The sequence below is a fragment of the Carassius carassius genome, chromosome 9 (genome assembly GCF_963082965.1).
Source record: "Carassius carassius chromosome 9, fCarCar2.1, whole genome shotgun sequence".
NCBI lineage: Eukaryota > Metazoa > Chordata > Actinopteri > Cypriniformes > Cyprinidae > Carassius > Carassius carassius.
This window is the reverse complement of record NC_081763.1, coordinates 11057096-11076062: the sequence shown is the minus strand read 5'-3', so window position 1 is coordinate 11076062 and position 18967 is coordinate 11057096. Positions and strand designations below refer to the sequence as shown.

Below are 18967 nucleotides of genomic sequence, written 5' to 3'. Positions count from 1 at the left end.
CGCTGATGAATTGTAAATTTCTCCTCTTACATGTTTGTATTTTGTCTTCTTTCTGCTTGTACCTTTCACTGTTTACCTTTGTTACATGTAAATAGCTCTAGAAATTTAATAAATGGCGGAAAAGTATAAACTTTTTCATGTGTCATGTCTTCTTGTGGATTTTAAAGCTAGATATGCTTATTTTAAATACACATTTCTTGTATGGGGGATACCATCGCCCTTTGTTTGGCTAAAAACACAATTTAATTGAATTTGGCTTTCCACTGCGCATTTTCGTTAGCCTTGTAGCACTCGCTTATCTTGAAGATCACTGCACATCTCTCTAGTGATTTATATCGCTGCATTGCGAGTAATCCTGGTACATTACGCCTTGTAATCTTATTCTAAATCACAAAACCCTTCCTTTCTGTCTCGTCTCTCCTCAATTTAACGGTGCACAAACCCTCTGCCCAACGATGCCGTGAACGTGCCTAAAAATATGGATCCATGTTAGAAAAAAGCAGAAGTTAAATAGTTTCTCAGCTCGTGGGCTTTTAATGCTTTAATGAGTATAATTCTTGCACAACAGTTTCGCGACTGTTTGCCAGCGCAAGCTGTGTGTTTTTTTATATTACAAAGGAGCGGGTCGGTGCCATAGCTCAAACCCTGACAACCAAATAGATAATCAAGAAGACAAATGGCTTCTTTTGGAAGGCGCAGCCCTTGTATTAATTTTCATTTTCTTTTCTCAGAGCAGGTATTGAAAATATAGAGCCGGAGAAAATAACATTCCGTTTGCTGGCGTTGAACTTTACACAAAAGTATGGCCTTAAATTGGTCTTCTATAGCATTCCGTGGCACCGAGAAGATTTTCTATTACTTGCTTGTTGATATCAGAGGCCTTTTCGCCACACAGCCCGCTAAAGCCATTTGTCTGTTTTCTCCCGTTTATTTAAGAAATGCTGTCTGGACATAACATCAAACACTTCAAAAAGCAAAAAAAAATTGACGCATTAAAATCAGTTGAGGACGATTCTCAAGTTGAAATAGTTAAATGTACACAACTGTTAGCTAATACTGTTTGTAGTTGATAATTTTTAACAGTTTAAGATAGATAGATAGATAGATAGATAGATAGATAGATAGATAGATAGATAGATAGATAGATAGATAGATAGATAGATAGATAGATAGATAGATAGATAGATAGATAGATACATTAGATCTTGCATCCAACTTAAATGTAATTTTAACATGTCTCTCTCAAGGTACTCGAAATCTTAAATGGATGCATTTGCGTGTGGCATCTGAATAGACCTTGGAATCCTATTGTTGTTACACATTTTATTTTCTTAAAAAAAAGCCACACTGGCTTGAATAGAAGTGAACAGATTTCTTTTGAGGGCCTCAAAAGTTCACCACCATTATTTGCAGACAGAAGCCTAAAGAAAAATGTGAGAATTATACAGAAAAATCATTAATCACCGCTCCTCTTTAAACAAGTCTTCTCTCCTATTGTCATTAGGCAGCACAACTGCTCGGACCTTCTGCTAGGAGGGGAGTGAAATCTTGAAGGGCACTTGAAGACATCCCCCTCCCTCCTCTACCATCTTCTATTCACTAAGTTATGCCACAAGAAAACTTTTTCGGCGAGGGATGTCCCATGAAGAAACTCTTGAAAATGTTAGCGCGAGTGAGAGTCTTCGCAGGACAAGAGATGGCAGCGTTTAAGGTACAGTAGCCTACTTTTGTTTTATTTCCCACACTTTTAGTGTTTTAAGTTTTATTGCTTTATGGCCTTCTCGCAGTAGGGTAGCAGAGGCACATTTGTCGTGTTGTGCCACGGATGTCTTTTATGGCTGCTTTGACAGAAAGGGCAGCTTTTGGGAACCGGTTGTCGTGTGTTTACGATAACTTCTAGGTGTGTGCCATCGCAACTAAAGTGGTAGCATGTTTTCCTTTACGTCTTGGAGTAGCACATCTGTAGCATTGTTAGATGGTGTATTTGTGGGTGTTGATGCTGAAGTGCCAAAAAAAAGTGTGCACGCGAGCGTCTGTTTATCCCTTCACGTGCGTGTGAACGCGCATGGGTATCTTCTATCAACACTGTGAATATGCATGAGTTGTGCCACATACACATCTGAGCAATATCTAGATATGGGATATGTAAGTCTCCTAGCTGCCGGTTTGACATGCTTCCCTAATGACTGTTGTTAATGGAACTTTATTTATTTTACATATAACGTTGTTTTGTTCGCGTATGTATCTGTCTCTCCACCTAAAACACCTTTTTATTCCATCCGAGAGCTTGGGTGGCACACAGGTGCAAAGCGGTCGGTTTCAAGAATAAATTATTCGATGCTCTGTTGGTCAGACAGGAATGATCAACACCGAAGAGAATGTCTCGAGAGCAACTATCTGTCTAAAACAAACGACTTGTAGCAAATTGCTTCAATTGCATGTTGTGTGCTTAGATGAGCACCAATGCTCTGATACGGGCTCACCGCCATTTAACCCCCTGCAAATCAATCTTTTGTGCTGGAGAAAAGGCCAGTGGTTCTGGTTTACGGCTTTCGCCTCTCTCTGCGGAACTGTGTAGCATGAAGCGTGGCAAAAAAAAGAGACAAAAATACAACTGATATTGAGGGAAGTTGAAGGATGACAGAAAAAAATCGATTCTTGCAGCAAGCAGGGCAGAATGGCAGCAATGGGTTCAACTAGAGGACACGTTTTTTCTGACCGATTAGGTCTGTTGCGAAGGCTCAGACTGACCCCACTGAAACCCTTGACCCGGCGCGGACCGGACAGCGCTATGTTTTACATGGTCAGCAAAGCCCTAGGGCGAGTTTGTCATAACAGCGCGGCCGGGGCACTGTAACCCGAGGGCACCGTGCTATCTCTTCCCTCAGACAGTCTGGTAAACTATCGGGGCCCTTAAAACAACAGCAGCCGTGGCCTTGCAAAGACCCATCCTTAAACATCTCTCCCGTCTTTTGGTTTGAGCAGCTTGTGAAAGGCCCGACTAGTCACCACGCGTGTCAAGACCTGCAGAATACACACCACGAGACTACTTTACGATTTCCTTTCTATGTATTTCAGTAGCTGTAACACTGTAAGGGAGGCCAAGAGGGCCTTCCGCTCCAGAAATATGACGGCTATTTTGTGTGACAACGCCTCGCATTGTATCATGTAAGCCCCCTCCTTCTTGCTCTCCTTGTTCTGGTCTCCACTCCCTCCTTCAGTGTTTGTTGGAATGCTTGCCGCTTGGCCTTGTAGCGCTGATGTGATGGTGTGGTGCCTGTTTTAGCTCACGCCGCTAATTGCGAAACAAATAGCCCTCGCGCATTGCTGAATTATTATTGTGAAAAGCCACAGAGCGGAGGTCAGCACCGCACAGAGATATATGGCTCGCGCGCGCCAGCTTTGTGGGCCTGGGCTCAGAGCCTGTGTGTGCGTGTGTTTGTGTGTGTGTTTTAAAGAGACACATATTAAGTAAGGCAAATCACCATTGTTAACATTGCCAGCAAAACGCAACCCCTCCTTTTTCTGCTACATTACTAATCTACTGTTTCATCAACATCACTGTACTATTACCGATTTTTATCTACACATGGCCTACTACAACTATTTAGTAAATATGTTTAATCTCTCGTTTTGAAAAATGCAGATTAGGCGTGCATTAATTTCTTTAACCCGCCGTGTCTCTCCAACCGGGCTCGTCTTCATTCGATATTAATATTTAACTAACTGAATGGCTGCTGCGATACAGATTTCATTATTTCCTGGGAAAGCGAAGAGTAATGAGTGAGCTCACTAAAGAGGAATATTCAGGTGCTTTATTTGTTACTCTTGGCTTTTGAAAACGTGACTTCCAATTTAATATGCAACTTACAATTCGCGCATGCACAGCTATTCCTACCGCATATTATAGTAATAATGATTAGATTCGATGATAGCACGTGAAAATATAATAAATCATTATTTTGAATTAAAATTATTGTTATTTATTATTATCTAAATTCTTTCCCTGGATGCAGTTTTATAACAAATAAAACTGACACATGGAAAATGCACGTTTACTTAATCAGCTGTCCAGCGAGTCTCCCTATCGAAGTCTATAGGCATATATATATATATATATATATATATATATATATATATATATATATATATATATATATATATATATATATATATATATATATATATATATATATATATATATATATATATATGTACACACACACACATTTAAAAAGGCACTACCCGTTGATGCCGCTTTTGACAGATTTACAGTCCCCAATATGCTCAGGTATGCTCAGTGTCGTAAATCAATCTCCGCCTCTCTGTATAAACCTAGCCTGTAGCCAAATGTTGTTTACTTAAGCGCCTGTAAAATCTGGGATGTTCATTGACAATTTTTTCTTTATAATCTGAGATATCTCTTTTCTTATAATAATAACAACAACAACAATAATAATACGAATTGTTATTGTTTTATTATCATGACCGGTGATCTTGCTTATGCACGTTTAGAAAATTACCACTATTAAAGAAATATCAAATGCATTTATTACTTGCATTGTTAAAAGCTCGCGACACAGAACAAATTAATAGACTGGAATCGAATTTTGTTATAATTCTAATTATAATTGTACGTTTATTTTAGAGATTCGGGTTCTACATGTTTGTTATTTCGTTTTAACTTTGCAGATGATTTGTTCAATAATTGAAATACGCATTCAATTCTCTCTATTCCCATTGTCCTAAAATAATTTAAAGATATGCAAGAACAAAACAATCGCGTTGTACTTTTTTCGAATTATTTTATTATTAGGTATTATTTATTTATGCTGTGAGATTTACTAGCTTGCATGTATTTCCATTTTATTAAATAATAAAAATCTAAAATTTAGACTTTATAATCACAAATTGCTTAGTAGTCTTTTTATTTTTACGAACATGGATAAATATATCGTGATTAATTCATAAAGTCATATATTTAAAAATAAAATGTGCAATCGTTCCATTTGGGAATCACATAGTTTCCTTTCATTCTTACAAAGCAGTTAACACAGAGCCACATACATACATGTTTTAATCTTCGCTTTAATGTTAACATTGATATAATTCACATATAGCCTGGTTCGTCATATGCATTTGTTTGTATTTACACCGCCACAGCTATGTTGCAAATGAGAAAATGCATGGACTGAATTGCACTTTTGAGAAGAAAATTGCAGAGGTTCAATTGCACATAAAGCTTATCTTTATTGCATTTACCCTCTTTGGCAAATAGTCTAATTGCATTTGATAAAAACGGCTGCAAAGCTGGCTACACTTTAATCGCGCTTTTTATTCGTTCCTTCAAGCTGTTTTGACTGAAATTAGCTATAGAAAATACGGTGCAGATTCTTTGCTAGATTTCTTCGAGCACACAGCAAGTCAGGCTATTGTTTGACCTTCAAAGTCTCTGTACTGCTCCGTTTCTTTTGACTCAGCCCCAGGTCTATTGTTTCCGTTTTGCCTCAGCGCTATGCAGAAGGGCATCCCATTGTTGCTTAGGGCTCGCGACAGGGTCTCCTAAAGAGACCCCCCCCCACCTCCTTATCCGTCGCATGCTACCTGTCTTTGCACAGCCTAAGAACACCACAAATTATGATTAATAATATTAATTTAAATCTAAAAAAAAAACAGTGTGATAATGTGGATGAATCTGAGCTAATTCAAAAATATACAAATCTACTAACTTGCTACAAAGGTGCTCTCTGCATTGAAAATGTTTAAACTGTTGAACTGACTTAATTTCGATAAAATGTCACAAACGCGTGCAGTCGTAGTCTTAAATAAGCTGGCAAAGAATCAGTGATGAAAATTGGGTATGTGATATCAGTTGTAATGCCAACAGCCATTCATCAGAGTGCTTGTTATCGTAAGAATTTCTTCACACACACACACAGAGAGTCTCTTTTTTATTTAGCATTATTTGATGTATATTCAAAGTAGTGTTACAGAGAAATCAAACAAGACATCAATATAACATCCAGGACAATATTTTGCCTTTAAAATGATCGCAGAGTAGATTACAAATGTAGGCGTTTATATAGTAACAAATGAATACGTAAAAAATAGCATTTTGTAATAAATGTCTGTAATAAAAATACTTAAGGCGTTATAGCAGACAAAACTTGTACCACTTGCACTCAAACTAAGCCTTTATAATTAGACTATGTCTACCACATAGGTTAACATTTACCACATACAGCCCACGGTCGTGCAGTAACAAACTTTTTTCTTTACCTTTGTCCTGAATAGTATGAAGAATTTCATTTTACGAATAAAAAGGACAGAACAGACTGTAGTGTAGCTGTGGAGTGTTGGGTCATAGTAATCCCGCGAGCGTGCAAGCCGTGGTGCCCCCTTCCCCCTCCTGGTCACGTGATTCATTAAATAATTAATGCAGTGGTTGCAGAATAGATATGTATTCGTCAGGAATATCGCAGACATGGTCTCCTAGTGTCTGACGTGAAATTCAACTGTCCTTTTAAAAACAAGCCCTATAGCGGAGCGAAAAAAAGCACAGGCAGAGACCCTCACAGAGGCTGCAATAAAACAAATTTGGACGGGGGAGCGCCTCAGCGTGTGAAGCTTGTGAGTATACGAGGAAACGGGGAACGCCACTTCGACCGCCGCCACCGTTCCAGGCTTACCCGGCTCCTTGCATTTATTTGCTGTTTTGTGGTGTTGTGGTAAATATCGTCCAGAAATACTCATCCTCGCCATCCCTTGTCATCATGCATGTGTCTCACAAACCCATTCCATCGTTTGAATTCAGCTGCCAACAGGAGTGATGCATATGTCATAGCATTACACCGTGATCCATTCATATCACTACATATTTATTTTGAAAAGCAGCGTGTAAGCCTACTCTTCTTTTCTTCACCGTCCCACATAAACCATCTTTCTCTCTTCCTTTGCATGTCCCCCTCTCTCTCTCACTCTCTGTACCGTCTTTTCAGCCAGCTACTTCTCTTGATTTATAGTGATATGTGTGTCAGCGGCAGCGGGGCTGCCATTGTGTATTTGTGAGGGAGTTGTGTTGTTTATAGCCGTCTGCGCGATAAATCATTTCTCTTTGAACATGATGGGCGAGCGACGATATGTGCAGGAACGAGGAAGAGATTCCCCGGATTACCGTTTACGCTCTCCGACTTTCTGATTCAAAAACGGCCCGCGAACCCTTCGCGTTCGCCCTCTCCCTTCATCTTTGAGCCCCCCAAGTTGATTATCGCCAACGATTTATGACAATGGATCAGCGACTAATATGAAGGCTAAGTAGCTGCAGGTCTTGAGTTACTGAATATGCAATTACCAATTAAGGGAAGATTTGTTTAAATTTGGCAAAACGGGAACGCCTCGTCGCCTTGTAAATCTCATAAAAGTGTCTGCACCCGCCAGGAAACTCATAGCCAGCGGTCTCATACCTGGACTGCAGCTGTTTTTCTTCATGGTGTAAACTTAATTGGAGTACTTACTGAGCAGAAAGGGGTAGCTACTGCTTTAGTTTATTCTTAACTAGAACACTGACAGAGCTTGAATTGCCTTTAAGATAAAAAAGGGTCACGGCTATAGCCTCTCAGACACAAATATCTTCTTTTTTTCTCTTAATCTTAATCTTTTAAATTTTATTTCTTTTTTCTCAAACTTAAGAGTAGGCTTTTCTGATTTGCTTGAGTACAGAAGACTTTGATAGCCTTTTTATTGTCACCCCCCCCCCCCCCCAAGTGATTAAATACTGTTAAAACTGAAAGAATAGCACAGAAATCTGCCTCATTGGCTGTGCTATTTGAACTGGATTCCCCCCCTTATCTGCGCACGAGGAGGAGGCTTGTCAAGTGAGCGACTTTACCTGTAGTAAATCTTGTTTATGACGTGTTAATGTTATTTCGTAGAGATGGCAATAATTGTGCAATGCACATGCGCCGCTGAAGAAGACGACCACAAACAAAGAGGTTCATCGATCTTTATTGTTTTATTCACACAAACATAAAAACAGACGTTTATTGTAATCCATGGGATTAAGGTCAAAATGAAAAAATATAACAGTTGTTGTTACTATTAACAGCAATAAATTTACAGCAGGAATAATAATAATAATAATCCCTTTGCTTTATAGCATTGCCATTGTTTTATTCACCTCATCTCCACCTGGGCAATACAAAACCGTTGTGTAGCAAAATTAGTATAACTCCTAGGCTCCTATCAAATATTAATGGGCACAGCGTCATGGCGAGCTCGTTCAAAATGTATAATTCCAGCAGTGCTCCTTGTTGCCGGGCGCTGTGTCAAAAACAATTTTCGAGATCATTTTGGAGGATGCGCAGGGGGCGAAAAGATTAGACATTTTTTCGTGCAAGGACTCGCCAGGCGGATCTCATATCTGATTTCACGAGTTTAGTGACAGCCGAGGTTGAATAAATGATTCAAAATGCCAGTCAGTTTAGATAGACATTAAGAGTACCTATATCAATGCAGAAAAGAAAAACAGTTGTGTTCATGTGTAGTCATACAGTTAGGTTCACCACAAAAGACAAAAGTGATATAGATTAAATAACGTTTATGCAATCAAATATGCATTATTTATATTTAATTAATAATTAATAACGGCCACATTAATAATTGTTACGTTTTAAATTTAAGTATGCCAGCCGAGTAATGTAAGTATCAGCATTAAAATCCTGGAGAAAAAACATTTAAATGTCCATAAAGTAAATTCAGATAATTGTATATAAATTTATTTTGCGTTTTGATAATTAATTAATAGGCCTGTGTATATGACGGGATATGGAAATGCTTGTTGGCCTTTTTTCGTTTATCAAACAGTATTCCTATAGTTCATCACTAGCAAATTTCCTTAGTCTTTGGATTGGATGTCGGCCATATTGTCCTATTTCATCCAAATGTACATTAACAAGATGGAGCAATGTATAAACTATGCTGCTGTTTCGCAATTACATTTTCAAAACTTCTATCATTTTGACTAATTTAAAGCAAACTTTACCACACTTGATCGAGCAAGACATAAGCGAAAGACAATTCAATTTTGAAAAATATTTGTTAATCATAATACTAAAGAAATGTCGGTATGGCTAACTTAGATAACGCACCCCATTTTCTGGGGAATGTTAAATATATTCTGTAAATAAAGATACATAAAAGAAATGTCGTGTGTTTGTACCACTATACGATCATAGTGTCGATCATGTTTTGGCAATCACTAAACGATCACAGTGAATACAAAACTATCACTAAGCATGGTGGCTAAATGCAATCATGTTTTTGGTCCCATACGGATTTTTTAAGCCTTTTTGTCTCTCATTCAATTCGTCATTTTATTAGGCCAACAGTAGCAGTTATATGTAGCTACGATTTATTTTCTGTTAGCTAAGGTGAGTTTTAAAGGTGTATCCCCTGTCTCCTAATGCACGAATAATTACCCATTTGGAAATAAATCAATATCAAACCTCTCTCTAATTCATAACGGTCTACACAGAGCAACGATTGAAAGCACATGAAAAACGAGCAGAGAAACGCTATCCAGAGGCAACATGCTGGATTTTCATCCATTTGAGGAGCATGTGGGAGCGCGATAAGAGAATTCAGCCGGAAATGTTCGAGCCAGCTTCTGCCTTTTTATGCAGTGGCTAAGAATAGCATGGATACTATCATCAGACTTTTAAATAGTTATAACTGGAATTCCGTCTATGTCTGCTCGGTGTGTGTGAGCGCACGCGCCTGTTGTTTTCTGCTATCTCTGCGTGGGTAGTGGACAACCTAGCACACAAAAGCATCGATGAACGAAAGCCAAGTGCAGTGACTTGAAGGTTTGCAGTTTAAGGCTAGTAAATGCAGGCAATAGGCATTAAGGCAAAGCTTGCAAAACAAAACCGACTGAAGCTACCACATGAAAGACTGCGCAAGCTTATTTTTGCAAACTCGAGAGAAAAAGTATGCTTTTCCTATTCACTGGAATTTAGCATCGTTCCCTTAAAATGAAAAAAGGAGACAAGAAACGTGTTGGATGTCGACAGGGAAGGGAACAATTATCGGAATGAGGTTGACCGTGTTCGCCCTCGCCGAAGCCTGCAGGTTGCAATAACCATATGGCCCATGTGTTGGCCCCGTAGCCGTGCAGTCCCCTATTGGACAAACGAACCCCGTTGGCTTCTCCACCCTGTGTGTCTTGTCAGTCCACTGGTTCACTAGTTCACCGTGTCAATCCACCCTACTCCGAGCAAGCAGCAAGAGGCGAACATACAGCTTGAGGCTAGAGGTGGAATCTTTCGCCTGCTGTTGAGCGGTGCTCCAGAGCAGCCACACGCCAAGACTCAGAGCCTGGGGTTCGGCTGAAGGAAAAACGAGCTCCCGGAGTATTGGGGTTGTGGACGCCTCAGCATTATCTGCGCGCGCATTAGCAGTTCCCAACGCGCCCATGAACGCTCTTATCCACAAAGTAGAGTCTTTTTGTTTTATGCAAACGTTTAAATCGATAAGGAAGCTATAAAACGTTACCTTCTCGCATCGAACAAACATTTATATACATCTATAAAAACAATCCATGTATGGCAGTCAATCTGTTCCGTCGTTTTGCGTAGATATTCCAAAAACAAAGACCCATCTTCAGCGGAGAGATCGGGAGGAATGCTGGATGTCAGGTAAGATTTGCAAGCTTCGAATGATGCCGCATGCCTGGACTCTTCCTTGTGTCCCGAGCTCTTCTGCCGACAAGTCATTAATTATCCGTTGTGTGACCTAGAGTCATCCCTGGGTGTGCCCGACTTCGAAAACTTTTTTCTTTGTTTTCAAACAACCGAAGACACTTGCCTTCAAATTGGTAACCGATGAGGGCTAAAAGTTGGCTCATTCCCCACATACCTCACTGCTTTTCTTTTATTAGTTTTTTTTTTTTGTTTGTTTTTTTAATCTACATTATACCTCACAAGTTTCCTCACCAGTTAGCCTAAATTCTGAAATTCTTACTGATTGGAAAAGTGAGGAGATTCGCATAGGGGCCTGAAAGTGTAAATAGTAGACAGATTTATGACCTAAACAGATGACTGCTTATTCTACTAACAGCTTCTAATTTCGACCTTTGCTTTGCTCTCCACTGAACGCCGCCACAGGTATCCCAAAATGGCCTTATGGCTATTTTGTCTTGTTATTATTTTTCAATTTTGCTGCTTGTAAAACGACTGGTGTCCCCAAAACCTACAGTAGGCGCTGGCTGTCAAAGGTAATAGAGGAGCGGCTAATAATTCAAATGGGGCCTCAAGGTAGACGGCTATATTGAAACGTAATGTCTCCTCTGTGTTCCAAGCTCTTTGGTCGTTTAAACGTGGACTTTTAAGAAAAAAAAGAAGAAGAAAAAAGAAAAAAGCTTAGCTCAAACATTTTTTGGTATTTGGTACATTTTACTATTACCAAACCGTGTGGTGAATTTTATAAAGCTACAGGCGATGAAATTTTAATTTAAGTGATATGTGATATATAAATAAGTTTATATATATATATATATATATATATATATATATATATATATATATATATATATAAAATGTGATTATAATTGATCATAGATTAAAATGAATCATTTAAAAATATATATCTCGCGTAAAATTTTAAATGAATGAAGAAGGGACAAATCTTCTTTTGCATATTACCTACAACGGAGACACAGGCTAATATAATTAAATGTCAACAACCTTTGACTATAAATTACTTAAAGTTTCTGAGACAAATGTTTGACATCAAGTAAAAACTACATTGTCACTTGCGGACATATGCACCAAAAGGTACTAAGCTCAGAAAACAGTCATCTGAGTCAATCTGCCCGCTTTGACACATTTTGAAAAATCTCTTCTCTAAGTAGTACTTTTGGTTTTGTTTTTGTCTTGATGGTCGTTAGCCCAAAAGAGGAATTTTGACCAGCGGTTTCCGTGAGCTAGTGTACAGGTTTGAATAAAACCCACAAAACTCTAAGTGGATATAATTTAATTGATTTTATCATAAATCACTGACAGTACAGAGAGAGAACCAGTTAGAGAGAGCAATTTAAAGAACAGTGAACAGTGAGACTGCCAACTAGGTCATAAAGCTTATATATATATATATATATATATATATATATATATATATATATATATATATATATATATATATATATATATATATATATATATATATATATATATATATATCCCTCAGTCTCAGAATATTTTATTGCTGTCATAATTATCATAGTATGTTGAGTTATGTAGCTTTACTAAAGCTCGTATTTACACGGTGACCACAAAATAAATCATTCAATGACTGATTTAACTTATATTTTACTCTTAAAGTTAAAATCAGATCCAGCTGCAACTGTTTCACTTCTAACGGGGTGCAATTTTATTTTCTCTGCTCATTTGTCAGATTTGTGAAGTTGGCAGTTTTGGGGACCCTGGGGGCATGGGCCTTGGTTGACCCAAAGACCCTGTCTCTTCCTCAGTCAGTGTCTTCATTCAAAAAAAGTTAAACATTATCCACCCTATGCACAGATGGTCCTTAAAAATTAACTTTGTGGTCGAAAACCTTTTGGATGAATATAACTTCGGATATAGGACCATCTGAATGAGTTATATTAGATCAAGGAGGGTTGCAGGGCGTTGCGCACTAATGCATAATCTTCAGGTTTCGTTTAGCTAGCCTTACCAGTAAGTCCACTTGGACGATGTTTTAATCAAGGTTAAGCTTTAGAGCGAATCAATTAAACAATATATCCTCAAGTAATACAAACATAACATTTACACAAAGAAAACCACCTGACCCCACTCCTAAACAATACATAAAGTTCAATTCGCATTTGAGAAAAAGTGCGCGTCTTAGTTGTGATCATTGCGCACAGGTCACTGAGGCGAACCAGAAATCTATAGTTGATGTTTAATGCGTGGGTGTCAGAAACCAAGCCCCCTGCCAATTCACACAGTCTGAGCGAGCAGAAACGCCTTTAATCGTTCAAAGATTGGCCACAGAAGGCCTAACGTATCCAGCAGCCTCACACTGAAGTTTGTGGTGTTGAAAGTTGGATGTCACCCGCCAGACTGCAAGAGAAAAGAAGACATAGCTAGCCGCTCCCAGCTTAAAACAGCCTCATCTCTCGGCATTTGGGTATGCTAAGCGTTCGAGCTCATTACTCTTCAAAGCACTGGAATCCAACGAACGGACTCGATGAAAGCTTACCATTTCTGTGATGGGGAGGCGATATCAGTTTCTTTTTTCTGGGTGTCACTGAAGAAAACGAGTCAGAAGTCATAAATTGCGGTTTCTAAATGAAAATGCACATTTCCGTTTTCAGGATTTATTAGACTAGAGACGTTAAAAAGCCATTCTGACGCATGCGTGTCACGTGAGCGAAGGATTCAGGGCATTATTTTGGATTTGGAAAGAGGGCCCTTAAGGTAGTCACTACTAAGTCACTTCTAAGTCGTTCACAACCGCCTGGTAAATTATACAACAAATGGGATGAGGTCGGCTTTGCGCTGACTTCCAGTAGGTACCATATGTGCTTCTCAAGGGCCTGTGGACGTACATGACGGGATATTAATGCATAAATATAAGACATTACAAGGGGATTCCAAAGTACTTCTGATTGATCATTAATCTGGTGAGTTATCGCACCTCTGCGGAAAGGTCAAGCTGCAAACCCAGTGCCAATCTATCAAAGCCAAGCCGCGCGCCTCTTAGTTTCGCGTATTTTTTTCCTTGTTCTTACGTACGTGTTGCATGCATATTTTTGAAATGATGACCTATATTACACATGGCTACTACCATACGGGGGTGATGCAATATCCGAGGGTGAGGGATATAAAGGTGAAAATGTAACTGGTTTATAAGTGAGTAGACATGAGTGTAAATGAGTTCACATTGTGAGCTTTACTATATTTAAACAGTCATACAAACCTAACACAATCTCCCATTACCCGTGCATACACTTATTATGCATTTATATAAATGATGCAAGAGCCCTTTGTTGCAAAGCCCGCAGTAATGAGGGCACGTGAATCCGGTAGTTGATTCCTTCTGACCCTTCTATAGCATGAACAATAATTATACACTACTGGAACGCTTTCCGTGTAATAGAGGAGAAGCTGGTTCTGGTTCGGCTAAGCCGTTGGTTTCTGGTTGCTTTCTCTTCCATTTTCCTCACTAAAAATTGGCTCATCAGCTCTTCTGGCTGGGAGCTGCCTCCTCCCTTTGTTCTGAGAGCAGCAGCGTTCCTGCTTGCTGGGGCACGAGCACCCTTCACTTTATAGGTAACTTTAGGTTAGTCCAGCAAGGCTGCGGGTCGCTGGCGTGTTATCGGGGACGAATCGACCCAAAATACCCGGACAGCGGTAGAAACGGGCCCGGGTGCTGGGAATGGAATCGAGCCAACGGCGTGCGTAAGTACGGGGATGCAATAAATAACTTTATAGCGCTGTAGGCCGCAGAGTCGGGGAGGTCGGGGGAATCCTCGTTTTGATTTATGTGTTTGGGGTAGCTGTCACGAGCCGGCGAACGAAACCGTCCAACGTTTTTATTCCACTTTTAATAAGCGCTGCTATGCAGACCAGCAAGGCCATTTCATTTCATTTCTGTTCAGGCCATCGCCTACTGTATATATCCATTTTCGGTTCTCCAGGGCACCCGCTTGGATTAAGGACTGTGTTTATCAAGTTTATGGGCGGATTTTATACCAGAATGGTGGGGCTCGAGCTTCATGATTTTCTCAGTGGTCGCCGAACGTTGTTGCATGATATATTTAATCATTTTCATGATTTATATGATGATAGTATTTAAACGTATAATGTTGCTGTTGTTGTTGTTATTATTATTATATGTTAATCTGCTTTTAATTGTCTGGGGATGTTATAACTTTAAATGACTAACTATTGCATAACAGAAGAGCAAGCCATTCTTTATCACAAGGCCGGTTGAGCTTGTTATGTTATTAAACTCTGACGAGAAAAAATGTGATTTAACTACAGATTTTCAGCATCATGTTTTTATTCCCTTATTAATCTATATTTTCAGTGTTTGATTAAGAGCGCATGTATGCTTTGGGTTTTCAAATTATCCTTCCTACTGTCAGTAAACCGTTAGCAAGGCCAAAGGTTCTTTTAAATGATTAGAAATATCATGCTTAATTCAATACATGTTGAAAATCAATAGAAGTAAGGGACTTTGGGATACAGCGTAAATATTTTCGTTGGCCTCGAATTTCTCTGTATTCCCGAACATGATTTAAGGTTAACATGTCGGTCAACAGTGGCCAACCATCAAATCGTCTTCGAGGTCAATTTCTCTACATGAGGTCTGATGTTCTCTATTGGATTTTTGGCGACCCCGTTTTTTGATAGCATCTCTCCTTTTTTTTCTGTTCCTCTACTTATAGTTCCTTCCCGTTATCAAGAAGTTGTATCCTTGCATAAAATCTAGAAGTGATAAAGGACAATATCTCGGTAAGTGATTCAATCTTTTTGCGTTTGACAGTGATTTATACCCTTTGGTTATGTGTTTGAGGAATCTATTTTTTTTTTCTTTATTCTAAAACATTGGTATTATTGTGAAATCTTAATTTATATTTTTACTTATTGAAATAAGAAAACGAATTTGAAAAAAATGCATGTTTTATTCAAATGTTTTAATTTCAAATACATTTTCAAACAATGCAATATCAGAATTTTAACTGTGATAGTAATGCAGTACCATACGAATGCATGTTTGATTTTATAGAATGAACCCAATTTGATGGCAATTATACCGTTGCATACTAGGTGAACAAATTTAATAATAAAAAAAATAGAATTACATGACACCTATGCTATATTTATAGATGCGCATCTCGTGTGCATCCACGTTGTGTTTGAAATGTAAACACAGAATGTTGTATTAGGGAAAAAATCTGTTCATGTATGTTTGAGACTGTCAGTGAAATCTGCATTGGAGTGATATAGCATTATAGGGACTAGGATGGTGATTACATACTTTTTCATTTTTGGGGTTGCTCGTGCATGCCCTTTTTTTTGCTAAATCTTAAAAAAAAATCGTTTGACACCTTAAATAATTGCTTAGCAAACGGTGACTAGCAACTCACAGTTCCAGCTAGAATAACATTCACAGCATGTTTTTACCATGTAAATAAACATCCAAACAACAACGTTAACAGCAGCTCATTAATTGTTTCGACAAAAGGCTACTGGAACTATTAGCTGTCTTAGCATACCATATATTCATCTCAGGGGCAATCTGAAAATATATATTTTCATAAATGCCATTATTATATTTTTAAAGTCCTATTGACGTAACAAAATTTTCTCTTTAAATTGTTCCTAGAGTACTAACTGTAATTGACTTAAGGCAACGGTTTGCGATAACTTTTTTCATCCCTGTTTTTAAAAATTTAATTTTAAAGAAATTAAAACTAAAATACTCCATAAAGCTCTATAATATATACAATTATTATACTCCTTCAATGTCCCTTTTCAACACAGACATACATTAGACTTAAAACGAACTCAATAATTTTAATTTCAGAAAGGAGCATCCAGGGATCCGCGTGAGGTGGATAGAATGTCCCAAAGTGTAGTTTTGTTTCTGTTTTCTCGAGATGTACATCCAAGGAAATAAGGCACCGAGACTGGGGATGCCTTTTTTGTATTCCGATGAAAAAGAAAGATAAATGTAACATCCATCACCGCACAGCTCAATATTCTGTCCTTTTTTTAAATTAACAATATGATTCCCAATCCAGCATGACATAATCCAAACGGTAAAATTCGACCCACTCTCTGAACAATAACAGTTTGTTAATGTTTATATCACAGCTGAAAGATGGCAAAAGGGAAGAGTAGAAATTGTGTTTTCTGCATTTCGTTGCCTCAGCCCACGTGTTAGTTAATTAGTGCCCTTTTAAGTGGCTCCCCATTGGATCCATTTAGCATAGGTTGCAAAATAAGGAACAATACCGTTTAGTAAAAAGTTGCAGACACCTACATTTTTGCCTTGTGCCTTCCTCCCACACCGTTGGTGATGCTCCCTATTCAAGCACCTAGAAGAAATGCATCTTTTTAAAGTTGCCTGTTTACAGCTGCCTGTGTATGGTGGAAGTCATAAATCTTACGTAGCCATAAACGACGGGGGTAGTGTCCTGAATAATAAAAATAGAGAGAGAGAAAGAAAGAAAGAGAGGGAGACGTGATGTTTGGCTTAAGGAGAGAGAAGTAGCAATATCTCCTGAACACCTTCGTGCACCCCCCTCACCCCCTTCCATTTTGCTCTCGCTCCAGCATTCTTCCTCGTTTCCTTTTCGCGTTTTTCCATTCTGTCCTCCATCCTTAAATGATGATATGATGATAATTTGTTCTTTTTTTGTAACCTCCAGTAAAAACAGAAGGAGCTCTCTCGTCTAGTTTTAACGTGCACGCGCCATCCATGATACTCGCAGGAATTGTGTGACTCGACAGAGCTTCTTAATATATATGTGTATAGTATATATAAAAAACCTTTCTTTTTGGTGATTTGTTTTCACACCCTTCCCTCGGGTCTCAAGTCCGCCTGTTGTCTGTTCTCTTGTTCTTAGACCCCCACCCCATTGGCTTTTATATTTTGCGCCCAAGTTATTATACAAGTTGGGTGTGTTGGCAGGGATGTGATGAAATATTAACAATGCAGATAGAATGTTGTTTCTGCCTCAAGCTAGAAGCAAGCCGGAGCTGAGAACGTACTTCCTGGTAATTTAATATACACCGTTATAGTAAGAGAGGGAGAGAGAAATGGGTCCTCTCTGCTATAGTTGCCTATTAAACAATGTAGAGCATAAAACCACACAAGTGAAGAGACTCGGGGAAAAAAACTCTTCAGCTTCCGTTATAGAGCTTTATCTTGTCCCGAGCGCCTGCAATTAGCATACATTTTCACTGGTGACGCTGTTTGATGGGGATTAACGCTTGCGTCTCTCACATCCAGCCTGCTCCGTTATTTCCAATAGCTGGAAAGGCCTGGTGTTGACTACATGCAATAATAGCCTAGCAAAGACGAGCAAATAATACCAGCAGACCCCGGGCCCCGACATGAGACAGGGAGATGTTGCGGCGAATCGGGAGCCCACCTCGGATTATGTTGTTCAATTTTGCGCCGTGAGGAAAAGGCGAGGGGAGATTGAAGGCGAAATCTGAGGCCATTGTTATCTGCGAGCAGGGCGTACCAGTCGACAGGGCGGCCAGGAGCTGTGCTGCCTGTCCATTTGCAGCCCCCCTCGCATACCTCAGATCTTTCATGCTAGACCGTCTCCCCCTTTAGCGAGCCGAGGGGAATCGTCCAGCAGCGCCCGCACTCTGGCGCGGGGCAGCCGTGCTCGAGATACCCGGCGTTTGATGCACGCTGTCTGGCTGGAATATCGAAACTGGTATGAGCTTTGGGCTTTTTTATTGATTGCAGCGTGGCTGAATGTGGAAAATATGATGCCTGGCCGCGCGTCTCTCATCAGAGGCTAAGGTAAGCTGGTCTGAAATAGGCTATCAGTTTGTGAATGGCGGTATGTGTGTCCTAGTGATTTATGACCGTATGACTCCAAACGCGGTTCAAGAAGAGTTCACAATGCTTTAAGCTTCCAATGAAGCTGGAGCGTTCTTTCCTTTACCTCTGAATAAATGCCCTCCAGATTGTATTATCTACTCTAATTTTGGCTTTGCTACATAAAGGAAATCATTTCTGGGGGATGTTTGTTTTCATATATGGCTTTGGTAGAAAAGCGTGCGATTAATTTTTTTGAGACTGATTTGGTGTTTTTTCGCGAGCAAATAGGATGCAGTGGTTAAACGTCAATATGAATTATTCAAATGATTTTAACGATTTCAGCAAATGCTTCGATTGGCACCAAGGTGTATTTTGATTTGATATTGAATTTGCA

General features: G+C 39.2%; 1 protein-coding gene across 8 annotated transcripts in view; it reads left to right on the top strand.

The window, feature by feature from the left end:
* LOC132148927 (homeobox protein Hox-B3a-like) overlaps nucleotides 1-18967 on the top strand; it is a 49515-nt gene that overhangs the window by 26093 nt on the left and 4455 nt on the right. For 2 of the 8 annotated variants that reach the window (XM_059557728.1, XM_059557727.1), the window contains exons 2-3: nucleotides 1509-1711; nucleotides 15452-15518. The gene's annotated coding sequence lies outside the window, so the exon portion shown is untranslated. Of the gene's footprint in view, nucleotides 1-1508; nucleotides 1712-6472; nucleotides 6631-8146; nucleotides 10695-12898; nucleotides 13682-13789; nucleotides 14460-14516; nucleotides 14761-15451; nucleotides 15519-17776; nucleotides 18553-18967 lie in introns of those variants that run through there. The other 6 variants (XM_059557731.1, XM_059557730.1, XM_059557732.1 and 3 more) reach the window with 6 other exon arrangements.